The following is a 13,834-nucleotide window of genomic DNA, read 5'->3' as shown; positions in this document are numbered from 1 at the left end:
TCGGCGGAAGGTGCACGTGCCCGTCGACCTGGGACCGGACCGCAGCGACGCACGGATGCACGCCAAGACCGTAGGATCCTACGCAGTGCCGTAGGGGACCGCACCGCCACTTCCCAGCAAATTAGGGACACTGTTGCTCCTGGGGTATCGGCGAGGACCATTCGCAACCGTCTCCATGAAGCTGGGCTACGGTCCCGCACACCATTAGGCCGTCTTCCGCTCACGCCCCAACATCGTGCAGCCCGCCTCCAGTGGTGTCGCGACAGGCGTGAATGGAGGGACGAATGGAGACGTGTCGTCTTCAGCGATGAGAGTCGCTTCTGCCTTGGTGCCAATGATGGTCGTATGCGTGTTTGGCACCGTGCTGGTGAGCGCCACAATCAGGACTGCATACGACCGAGGCACACAGGGCCAACACCCGGCATCACGGTGTGGGGAGCGATCTCCTACACTGGCCGTACACCACTGGTGATCGTCGAGGGGACACTTAATAGTGCACGGTACATCCAAACCGTCATCGAACCCATCATTCTACCATTCCTAGACCGGCAAGGGAACTTGGTGTTCCAACAGGACAATGCACGTCCGCATGTATCCCGTGCCACCCAACGTGCTCTTGAAGGTGTAAGTCAACTACCCTGGCCAGCAAGATCTCCGGATCTGTCCCACATTGAGCACGTTTGGGACTGGATGAAGCGTCGTCTCACGCGGTCTGCACGTCCAGCACGAACGCTGGTCCAACTGAGGCGCCAGGTGGAAATGGCATGGCAAGCCGTTCCACAGGACTACATCCAGCATCTCTACGATCGTCTCCAAGGGAGAATAGCAGCCTGCATTGCTGCGAAAGGTGGATATACACTGTACTAGTGCCGACATTGTGCATGCTCTGTTGCCCGTGTCTATGTGCCTGTGGTTCTGTCAGTGTGATCATGTGATGTATCTGACCCCAGGAATGTGTCAATAAAGTTTCCCCTTCCTGGGACAATGAATTCACGGTGTTCTTATTTCAATTTCCAGGAGTGTATATATAGCCAAGCAAAGAAGTGAGTACTTCAGTATACGCGTCACCGTGGATAAATTCTAAAATCGCACGCATGCCGGGAGCTCAATTTGATAGGATGGGTGTATATAGACAAAACGTTCGCTTGCACGTGGACGTGAAAATTCAAACCCTCGAACGTAAAGTTGGAGGTGTACGCAAGGAACTCGAGACGTATTTTCAAACCCTTCTGAGACTGAACAACACACTGAATGATCGGGTTAATGCAATCGAGAAGAAAGTAAACGGTTTAACTGAAGGGAGGATAGCTGTCATTGAGAACGGGACATTGTACGAATGGGTTAACGCAATTGAAAAGAAAATAGGCAACTTAACTGACGGGAGAATATCTGTTACCGAGAAGGGAGAGCAGCATAAGAAGTAGAAGATAGGATGTATAAAACCTCACGCTGCACAGAAGTCCGATTAGCATATACCGAGATGTCGACTATGCATAAAATCATCGAGACACGGAAGGCCGTTCGCGAGAAGTTACGGTTGCTGAGGTTAAGTCAATTGAAGTGGGAGCATACACTACGAGAAACCTTTTAACCAGTTACTGAATCTCTCGACGAACTCTCAGCGAAATTCCGCAACGACGACGATGACGCTATCGCTGATTTCATTAACAGTCACGGCGGCGCTAGGATAGACAAAACATTGTTGATTGTCAGACACCACACATGTTGGGCACACAGCCTATAACTTTAAATGAAAAGACGATACCGATCGGCAATAAAAAATTTCAAAGAACATCCGGTCTATTGAACCTTATTTTCCTAAGACCCGCAAAAACTGTAAATTATTCGCCTAAAGATCTGGAAATGTATCGTGAAATATTGCTTTTAACTGAACTGCATAAGAATGAAAAAAGTCGAAGCAGTGTGAAATACAAATCCATTATAAGACCTATTCTGGATGGTGAAAAAAATTGCAGTGGTGATGGTATTGACATTCGGCATAAAAGATTGCGCAATCGACTCCCGCACTATATATATTACGACGACCCCAATGAAATAATAGACCGGCTACGACTGCTCATGGCGTCAGCTGCCCCTGGTAATACAGCTCATTCCAATGAAGTTGTTTCAATAATTTCTGAGGTTAGAGAGAGAGGTATCATCGAATAAGTGTGGACACTGTCGTTCGAGAACTGCACAAACCAGCATGCAAAACATACCCTCTAAGATATTTTATGATTAAAGGTTTGGACGACCTGTGGCAGGCAGATCTGGTTGACATGAGAGAATAATGACGTGTGAATAACGGATTTAAGTATATTTCAATGGTCATTGATACTTATTGTAAATTTGCCTGGGCACTGCCTGTGAAAGCGAAAACGTGGAAGGAAGTCGCGCACGTGTTTGGTGGATTGCTGCATCCGGGGACGAATTAAAGCCCAGACCACGTTCAGACAGATCACGGCGGTGAGTTTTACAATAAATATTTCAAAGCTGTGATGGAGCGGTGTGGAATACATCACTATTCGACGTTCACCCATATGAAGGCGAGTGTTGTGGAACGTCTGAACAGAACAGTGAAAACCCGGTTGTGGACGCCATTAAATCTTCGTGGCTCCCACAGATGGATCGATGTCTTCACACAAATAATTTCACAGTATAATCGAACCCAACATCGCACAATAAAAATGAGACCAATCGATGTTCGCGATAATAAACTTCTAGGTACAGTATACAATCGTATTAAAATACACTCCTGGAAATGGAAAAAAGAACACATTGACACCGGTGTGTCAGACCCACCATACTTGCTCCGGACACTGCGAGAGGGCTGTACAAGCAATGATCACACGCACGGCACAGCGGACACACCAGGAACCGCGGTGTTGGCCGTCGAATGGCGCTAGCTGCGCAGCATTTGTGCACCGCCGCCGTCAGTGTCAGCCAGTTTGCCGTGGCATACGGAGCTCCATCGCAGTCTTTAACACTGGTAGCATGCCGCGACAGCGTGGACGTCAACCGTATGTGCAGTTGACGGACTTTGAGCGAGGGCGTATAGTGGGCATGCGGGAGGCCGGGTGGACGTACCGCCGAATTGCTCAACACGTGGGGCGTGAGGTCTCCACGGTAGATCGATGTTGTCGCCAGTGGTCGGCGGAAGGTGCACGTGCCCGTCGACCTGGGACCGGACCGCAGCGACGCACGGATGCACACCAAGACCGTAGGATCCTACGCAGTGCCGTAGGGGACCGCACCGCCACTTCCCGGCAAATTAGGGACACTGTTGCTCCTGGGGTATCGGCGAGGACCATTCGCAACCGTCTCCATGAAGCTGGGCTATGGTCCCGCACACCGTTAGGCCGTCTTCCGCTCACGCCCCCACATCGTGCAGCCCGCCTCCAGTGGTGTCGCGACAGGCGTGAATGGAGGGACGAATGGAGACGTGTCGTCTTCAGCGATGAGAGTCGCTTCTGCCTTGGTGCCAATGATGGTCGTATGCGTGTTTGGCGCCGTACAGGTGAGCGCCACAATCAGGACTGCATACGACCGAGGCACACAGGGCCAACACCCGGCATCATGGTGTGGGGAGCGATCTCCTACACTGGCCGTACACCACTGGTGATCGTCGAAGGGACACTGAATAGTGCACGGTACATCCAAACCGTCATCGAACCCATCGTTCTACCATTCCTAGACCGGCAAGGGAACTTGCTGTTCCAACAGGACAATGCACGTCCGCATGTATCCCGTGCCACCCAACGTGCTCTAGAAGGTGTAAGTCAACTACCCTGGCCAGCAAGATCTCCGGATCTGTCCCACATTGAGCATGTTTGGGACTGGATGAAGCGTCGTCTCACGCGGTCTGCACGTCCAGCATGAACGCTGGTCCAACTGAGGTGCCAGGTGGAAATGGCATGGCAAGCCGTTCCACAGGACTACATCCAGCATCTCTACGATCGTCTCCATGGGAGAATAGCAGTCTGCATTGCTGCGAAAGATGGATATACACTGTACTAGTGCCGACATTGTGCATGCTCTGTTGCCTGTGTCTATGTGCCTGTGGTTCTGTCAGTGTGATCATGTGATGTATCTGACCCCAGGAATGTGGCAATAAAGTTTCCCCTTCCTGGGACAATGAATTCACGGTGTTCTTATTTCAATTTCCAGGAGTGTAGTAGATCCGAGCAAACAGCAAATTTAATGTAGGCGATTTAGTACGTATTTCAAAGCACAAGACAACGTTTGAGGAATCATACATGCCAAACTGGTCAGCAGAGGTAATCACAGTTTCCAAAGTGCAGAGAACGAATCCTAGAACCTACCTCTTAAAGGACAGCAGTGGTACTGAAATTGTAGAATGCTTTTACTCACAAGAGTTACAGAAGAATTCGGAACCAGATGTGTATCTCGTAGAGAGGGTCATACGGCGTCCAGGGAATAGAGCGTTGGTTAAATGGCTTGGTTTTCCCGCATCACAAAACAGCTGGATCGACGCTGACGTTTTGATGTATAACAGGAAGCGCAGACCGCAAGCACCTCAGTAGCATAACAAGCGTGATAGGAGACGCATTAGACGAGGAGGCGGAATTCTCGAAAAACTACCAGTTAAATAACACATTACTGGATATAACTACGGTGGACCTGGAACAAAACTTCAAAAATGATTAGCTCGCGGTGATAAGGGAATAAACCTACTCGACGACGCGTGTATAGAACACGACATCACTTACGCAGGAAATAAAGATCGTCACACCACCCATCAAATTTTAGCTGATAAAGGGGCAGCGAGGAAGGATAGCGGTATAGGTCAACGCATTGCAGCATTAGCAGTTGAAAAATCTACGCGTGGTAAAGTTAAGTTGGGTCTGGGTGTGAAGAAGTTCAGCCAAGTTATGAGCGCTGCACGTAGAGCGCTAAGGAAGAAGATTAAAACCAAAGGGTGCATGAAAAACTGTATCCTGACAGCGTTGTATGCAGCTAAAAGCGCCCTTAAGCAGAAAGGAGTGAGATAACAATGATCGATCAAACCACCCAGGGTTTTACTAATACCCAAGACGTCGGATGGAATTATTCCCTTCCTTATTCCTGCCTTAGCCGGTCTCTTAGCGGTGGGTTCGCTGATTGGGGGTGCTGCGAAAATTGCCTGGACAGTCAAGAATGCACAAAGTTCTCAGGAGCAACTGTAGGAGGCACGAAGACATAACCGTATTATGGAGGCAGCTATACTTGAAACCATACAAGAAAGGAATACGTCTCTTCATAAACAAAAAAGAAACCCCCTAACATTCCTACCAGACAGGGCGCTTACAAATTGTGATCTGCGTGATTTTGTTACGAATAAATTCAACATGCCGAGATTCAGAGATGTTTTTATGCGAAATACATTACCAAAGACTATGTGGAGATCAGGAGAATGAGGAATTGTAAATCTCGATGTAACTGGAGGACCTGGAACGCACTGGGTAGCATATGTTAAGAAAATAAATACAAATAACGTCTACTATTTCGACTCATTCGGCGGCCTGCAACCCCCATAAGAATTACAACGATATTGCACAGGCAGAAGACATGTGTTCTACAATTTTCGACCATACCAAGACTTTGATACATTCCTGTGTGGTCATCTATGCGTCATGTTCCTTCTGACTTTTAAAAATGATGTATAAGGCCGGGTATTAAGCACCCATTGAATAGTCGTCGTTTAGATGCAATGTTGCACACTCTGACATTAAAAGAACGATCGTCTCTACTACGTGCGAATTACTTCCCACCAATTGATTTAAGCGTTGGAGATTGGAGCATCGCGCTGATTGGACTGGAGACATACAACACCATCCTAAATATCACAGAGGCTAACAATAAACTGCATCTGAAAATAAATGGTAAAGAAGAAATCGTAGAAATAGCAACTGGTGCATACGATAGTGACAATTTAAACGAAGTTTCACAAGTTTCGAAAAGAGATTGAGCTCCGTGGAAACATCATTACACTTAAATTTGAAATAAGGACGGAGAATGCATCGATGACTTTAAGCAGAAAGGTTCAATAGGGCCACTACTTGGTTTCACAAAGAGACAGATTTTGAAGACGGAGGCCAATAAATTTTACAAATCTGATCAGATAGTGGATATTCTCCCCGTCAGTAAAATCCGTGTTGAGTGTAACATTTCAACGAACTCATAGCTCAACGATCGAATGGTTCGTTCAATTTACGGATTCTTCCCATCAGTCGGAATAGGGTATAAGATCGTTGAGACTCCTACCACAGCTTTATACCTTCCAGTGACAGTTCAGACATTGGACTATCTGGAGCTGCGTATTGTGGAGCAGAATAACCGACTTTTAGACTTTCGTGGTGAGGAAATCATTGTACGACTGCATATGTGCCAAGATGGGCGTAAGGTATAAAACCAGCGCACGCAGTCACAGCATACCACTTGGCAGCAGAACCGCAAGCAGATAAAGCGTGCTAACTACAAGTTTCTTAAATCAGCAGGCTTGAAACCTCGCAATGACGTCGTCGCTCAATATATCGCATTGGAATACTTCTCGCATAAACCTTATGCTTCAACGACATTTAACAAGAACGATGAAATTAGGATTGTCATCCAGCATCAAGACGCTTTAACTCTTCCATGCAAGAGTTCCATGTATTTGGATGGATCCTTTAAGAAAAAGGATGGTACTCATACTGTGGGATCAAGGCTTACGCGTAATGTTTTGGCATTCCTGTTCCAGGATGTTTGTTATGATCTTAATTGGGTAGAGATTGATCGTACAGGTAATGTCGGCATAGCATCAACCCTTAAAACTTATGTCTCATCATCACCCTCGGACGTGAATGGCTTAGAAAATGCAGGATGGTTCATAGACGAGCCTGTGGGCAGAACAGCAGAAGAGTACCGACGACTTACTGCATGCATACCACTAAAAACGCTTATGGGGTACTTTGAGGACATGCAGTGAGTTATAATGAATGCTAAAGAGGAGCTTATTCTGATACGGATCGCAACAGATAGCAACTCACACATTCAAGGAGCTCAAGAGGAGAATCAGATCATCATCAATAAAATTATATGGAAAATGCCGCACATCACTGTGGCAGACGAGGAGCGCTTGAAGCTTTTAAAAGTTATGAATACCCGTACTTACCTGCCACTAACTTTCAGCTCATGGGAGGTTTTTGAGTACCCGGTGCTACCGACAGCGAGTAGACAAGCATTGGCTATTAAAACCTCAGTGCAGCTGGAAACACCAAGATTCACCTGCATTCGAGACCAATAGTAGTTCAGCAAATGATTCCACCGTATTTGAAAACTGTAATTTAACTAATGCCAGAGACTACTGGAATTCCGATTTCTATCCGTATGACAATTTACTGCTACAGTGGGATCGGAATGTATACAGTCTAGCATTCGACATTTACGCAAGATTCCGTGCTTCTTACTATGAAGGTACAAAAGAGGAAGGATGCCTACTCAGTACACGGTAATTCAAGAAGCTGGAATCAATCAACATGATACACTGTTCTAAAGATAATGAGATAATTAAATCAGGACCAATATATGTACGAAACGAATTTGAATCTTCATCAAATTTCCCGCAACACACTGCAGCCTAAACTGTGGTTCTACATGACCACGTGATTAACTATTGCCCACTTACTGGTGTTGTGCAGCGTGCGGTACAAGTGACCAAGTGTTGTGGCATGCCTAGAGCATTTCACAATGACAACTTGCTGCCTGAACGTCGTTGCTGACATTCAAGATTTGTATGATGATGAGTGTAGATAATTCGTATTTTAAGATGTTGGACTCATAGCATACAGGGAAGATGCTGGTATAATAGAGACATTTTCAGCAAGAATTGTATCAATAAGGCCTTTCAAGTATGTGAACTGTGCTAAAACACGGAGGAGTGCAAAGTTGCTAACACGTTTCGTTCATGGACTGCACTGGGACAATCCTGGTATACCTTATAAGGAAATTATGACGTCACTTCGAATATTCGATTATCCTGAGTCCATCATCTACGTCAAAGGCGAGGAGAAGATCTCATAGATGCAGCGAATCTTCAAGTTTGTAGCTATTCAATACCTGGAAGTCTACGGGTGACCTGCTATCCATAAGCTCAAGAAGAAGAAGATGTGTGAAAATAGTGTTGTGTCTGCTTATGAAAATGTAAAATTAGTTTTAATCTGCATAAATGAAAATAAACGAATTTTTTACCTCGCATTCTGTGTTTTTCTTTCTTTCTACCTAGCTCCTATTTAGATTGCACGTAGCATTGCCCAGATTCTATGTCTGTGGCTTTGTTCAAGCACAGGAGAAGTAATTTTAGAAATGTTTGCTACATGCCTTTGGCAGCGGACACTATCACGAGCCGCCTGTTCCAAAAAACCTATACGTTCAGCGCCACAGGCGAAATCCCATGCAATCATTACATATATTTTGTTTTCATCCATCTTAAATGTCACCCGCGTCATGCTTTGAACTAATATCTTGCACATCTTTCACAGCCTTTATACTCATTTGTAAGAGTAGGGATTTGTGAAATAACATCAAAGACGTATGGTAAGGAATAACAACTTTTTATTCAGATATAAATACTAACAGTAGTAATAGAGCTTTACATTCACAAATCTTGTTATTTCCTCGGTACACGAAGTAATACCGCTTTTAAATTCGGTTCTTGTAACTGTTTCAATTTTTTAAATTTAAAGTTCATAATTTAAAAAAAATTATAGTACTGATTGGAAATTTTTTTGTGTTTTGCATTGCAGTACTCATTACATCTATTGCAGAGGTATAGTTTCTCTTACACTAATACTATTACTAGTTAAATTCCACCCAAACAGAAGATTAATTTATACTTTGAACTGGGTGGCTGTATACATTTTCCACCTGAAACAGCTGAAATAATTTAATAATACTATGAAGATTATGGCACCAAAATGTTCATCCCAAGCAGCTGTACTAAAATGAACTGGGTGGAACTCACACGTAAAGCTAGAATGACTTGGATAGCTAGCGGTAGGTGAAACTTAAACACTAATCTGTTTACACATGTACTCATCCACTCACACAAGCACATGAAGTTCAAAAGCGAGAAATAAAGTGGTAAACTTTTTGTTTATTTATATTTCTTGAGGATTTTGGTTCAATTTCTTAAATCTTTTATCTTCATTGCACATTTTAACTTTTTTATAATTTGTTTTCCCAGCACTTACTGCTTATATAGTCCTAGCTAGATATTATGGTAGTTCTTTACAATATATATATACACACACAGGCATACGTATTTACACAGACATTCGCACTCGATCTCACTCACTAGCATACAAACAGATGCACATCAGCACTCACACATTAAGGTAGGCCGGCCGCTGTGGCCGAGCCGTTCTAGTCGCTTAAGTCCGGAGCCACGCTAATGCTACGGTCGCAGGTGTGAATCCTGCCTCGGGCATGGATGTGTGTGTTGTCCTTAGGTTACTTAGGTTTAAGTAGTTATAAGTCTAGGGGACTGGTGACGTCAGATGTTAAGTCCAATAGTGCTTAGAGCCATTTGAACCATTTGAACCATTCAGGCACGCCATACATCACATATACAATATTTAGGCTTTGATAAAAGACCCTTCCTATTACGTACAAGCTCTGACTCAGCCAGTCACTCATTCACTCACTCATTCTCTCTCATTCACACCGTTGTAGTCCCCCACCCTCTCTCGCACCTCAAGTAAATAGTGTGATTATGGAAAGGGTTTGATCCCGTCATCACAAATGGCCCTTTTATCGTCATGAGGCGACAATCTGACTTCAGCTTGCAGCACACCTCGCGACCTCGCGATCGAATACTAGTTTGCTGTACCAAATGCGAAGGTTGTGAGAGAGCACCGCGAATGCCACCGTACAGGCACTGCAAATAGTCTTCGACCGTGAGGACACGTGATGCCACACATCGCACACCCTTAGCCCACCTCTGGTGGCTTCATTTATTGTACTATATGCATACATTTTGGATCTTAGAACCACGAACTCCACAATCGGCAATCCATCCACCTCACCTTTCATTAAGCCGACAACCGGCCTGTTCGGAGGAACAATACCGTAAGGATTATAGGCTGTCTGTCTCAGTGTGTCGTATTCGTTACCACGGCACCTAGTTACTTCATATGGACCACAGTTCTTCACCCAGTAGATGAAGCTATCTGTATCCTTATAAAGTAACTTTAGCTCCACGAAATGAGTTTTAACAAACTCATAGTGGAATCGGTACATGTGGAGTTTGGAGATGTCCTGTATACACATACCCAAATAGATTGGTTTCGTAAACTCTACTGAAACCTTCGACATCTCCACAACAATAAAGTTCCCATTGAACATAGTGACCCGCTTAAAATCTGCTCTGGCGATGCACTTTCTTACGCCCCACGGCCGATCCCATTCGGCCCTAATCAAAATATCTTGTTCATTTCTGACATTCCTCATTGTTTTACCGAAAATGGAAGTATTCATTAATTTGTAAAAGTCTTTTGCGAAATCACTACTCGCGACCGCTCTCTTTCCGGTATTTATTTCAATATACTCCTTCAACCAGGGGGACTGGTTGAAGGAGATAGCCCGGGTGATTCTACCAAGCTCCATCCCTAAGCTGAGACACTGCTGGAGATTACGATAATGAATTACATACGTCTGCTTGTCTCCAACAGTGGTCATCAGTTTAGGGATAGTGCTTTCTCATAGAACTTGTTGCTCTGGACATAACGGCAAGTTGCTTGTCACTTCATGCATACTAAGAGGGTATATAAGGTCTGCCTCTACCACATACCCTACATCAGAATCTGCTGCCACACCAAATATTTTTCCTCCTAATTCCTCTAGTTCGTTTTTGGGCACAAATTGAAACTCACCAACCAGCAGTGGCTGCGTCATCGTGTGCCCGTATAAGTTATTTACATCCATATATAGAATATAACTTGAATCGAGAGATGCATTAAACCCCACACTCATATGTGGATTATTTGCCTTGGCGTGTCTATGGACACACTGGCAAAGTCGTCCACGGATCCCAGGCTCAAAGAAAAGAAGCATATCAGCATCAGTGAAAAGTTCGATCCTGTGCCTCGTTTTCTTGAGCATTGTGCCCCAGGACTATTTAGGTGCCATGTAATAAAAGGTGGGGTCCTAAGAGTAGGTGGCCATACATATACTCCGGAACTTTTCAAAAACATCCGCAAGCCAGCGCACATCACTGTCTATGTAGAGTCTTGCGTATTCACCCAAATTTGGAATATGGAATTCCCGGCAGACATTCATGACATACTCATAATCGGCACTAGTTATGGCATCGCCTGTGAGAGTGCTGGTAAATGCAGAAATAAAAGGAAAAACTCCTTTCCTAGTCACAAGCTGAAACTTTTCCTTATCTGAGTAAGCAGATCGGGTCATATTCAAATACTCTCAAGGTAGAGTTTCAACGAGTTTCTGGAGTGGCGCATGTATAAAACGTAGCATGTGAAGGAAGCGGTTCCCGGGTTCGATTCCCGGTGGGGTCAGGGATTTTCTCTGCCTCGTGATGACTGGGTGTTGTGTGATGTCCCTAGGTTAGTTATGTTTAAGTAGTACTAAGTCCTAGGAGACTGATGACCATAGATGTTGAATCCCATAGTGTTCAGAGCCATTTGAACCATTTTTTGAAGGAAGCGGAGCGCAATTTTAGGCGTCATTCGTTTGGAGAATGAAATATTCTTCTCAACACTCTCAGGCAGGACACTGACCTTAATTTTTCTCCCGACCGAAATTAACCAATTAATCAACTACAAAGTGAGCGTCATAGCCACTTAAGTTATGGAAGAAAACGGGTATGTGTGGTGGTAACTGATACTTCAAAATTGCATGCATTGTGAGCTTGCACAACGGAACTTCAATGTAAGGTGACAATTATCTATACGTGGAGTTTCAGCTTTTCTATCTAACGGCAGCCCACAAATATGCCAGTTAACCGCATCATTGTATAATTTTTTATCCTCCTCCGATTCGGTCATGGGGATCTTGGTGCTGTAAAGCCTATCAGCACCCCATGAGAGCCTTTCAAGTTCAGTGAGCAACCAAACCGCAGGATTATCTCCAACATAAGATTGATAGCGGTTAAGACTTGAATAATACGAACATGCTACCTGGTACGATGCCACATACGGTACGTGTTTTTGCGTGAAGGTGGTATGTGAGGCTAAGGGGTTCCTTCACAGCAGGTAATAGGGACAAGGAGACATTCGAAGTCTGCATATACAAAAAACGAACATTGTTCCTCGTGGTGAGGATTCTTGAATTTAATGAACTTGTTTTCTTCTGTAGGCATAACAACACGTACTAAAATGGTTGAAATGGCTCTGAGCACTATGGGACTTAACAAAAATGGTTCAAATGGCTCTGAGCACTATGGGACTTAAAATCTGAGGTCATCAGTCCCCTAGTACTTAGAACTACTTAAACCTAAGTAACCTAAGGACATCACACACACCCACGTCCGAGGCAGGATTAGAACCTGCAACCGTAGCGGTCACGCGGTTCCAGACTGAAGCACCTAGAATCGCTCGGCCACACCGGCTGGCGGGACTTAACATCTGAGGTCATGAGTCCCCATGACTTAGAACTACTTAAACCTAACTAACCTAAGGACATCACACACATCCATGCCCGAGGTAGGATTCGAAGCTGCGACCGTAGCGGTCGCGCGGTTCCAGACTGAAGTGCCTCGAATCGCTCAGCCACACCAGCCGGCTAACAACACATACTGGTTCCTTGGATTCACTGTGCTCTAGATGCCTTTTTAAATACTTTTCTTCTGAAAAGTTTTTTAGACATCTGAAACAAAATTTTTTGTGTTCATGTTTTGACAATTGGCTGCAAAGGAAGTGGGACATGTCTTTGATCCATATTCTTATTATCACCTTCAGAGAAGAGCAGCATGTTTATATGAAGATCACGCTCACCTGCATTTTTCGAAAAATTGAGTTGTCAAACTGTAGTATGCATGTCCTACTCATCTGGCTTGCTTTTCTGCTTCTTCTTCAGACCATAAGCGTGAACCGATATTCCGGGATTTTGAGCCTCAAATTTTGGTATGTCCTGAATCTTTACGGGGAACTAGATACCGTCAAAGCTATAACATCCACAAATGTTAAGACCTATTCCATATCGAGATGTGCCCTGCGGATTTTTTGTGTAATTTCTCTCAGAGGCCAGGAATGACACTGCGTAACAAGCATTATCTTTTTCATTTTCAACGTTAATGCAAGCGTTCTTCTTCTTCTTAATATCCTCATGGAGTTTGATATAAATGGGCCCTCCATTTAACGGATCATAGACATGAATATGGATGTCGAGGTGTGGTATTTGGCTGAGTGCTTTAGCTGATCCTCTTACTTCCATCCTGGAAAACTGGGCCAGTATAGCACCCAAGGAGGATTCGTGATACCACTCGGCGATTGATGTGCTCCGAGACATAACGAAATTAACACCCCAGATGTAATGTAAGATTTTCTCCTTGGCTGCACCCTGCTGATTTGGTGAGTGGGTCAACTCGCAGCAGAGCACTGCATTACATTTAATGTCAGTGTATCTTGGATCGTCTAGGGCTTTCTGGAGCTCCACCTCTAACACCGGGAGGCACGCTTCTAGGAACCTGACTGGGTCACGATACCCCCCAGCCGGCTTCTCTATTCTATTAAATGAGATACTCCCCTCAAAGGCCCTCGCAACTGTAGAGTATTCTAGAGGGGCATAACGCCGCTAATCTGATGTCCTTCACTATCAGGACGGCGTAGAGCCCTCC

The sequence above is a fragment of the Schistocerca americana genome, chromosome X, assembly GCF_021461395.2.
Source record: "Schistocerca americana isolate TAMUIC-IGC-003095 chromosome X, iqSchAmer2.1, whole genome shotgun sequence".
Lineage (NCBI taxonomy): Eukaryota > Metazoa > Arthropoda > Insecta > Orthoptera > Acrididae > Schistocerca > Schistocerca americana.
This window is presented reverse-complemented; position numbering follows the sequence as displayed.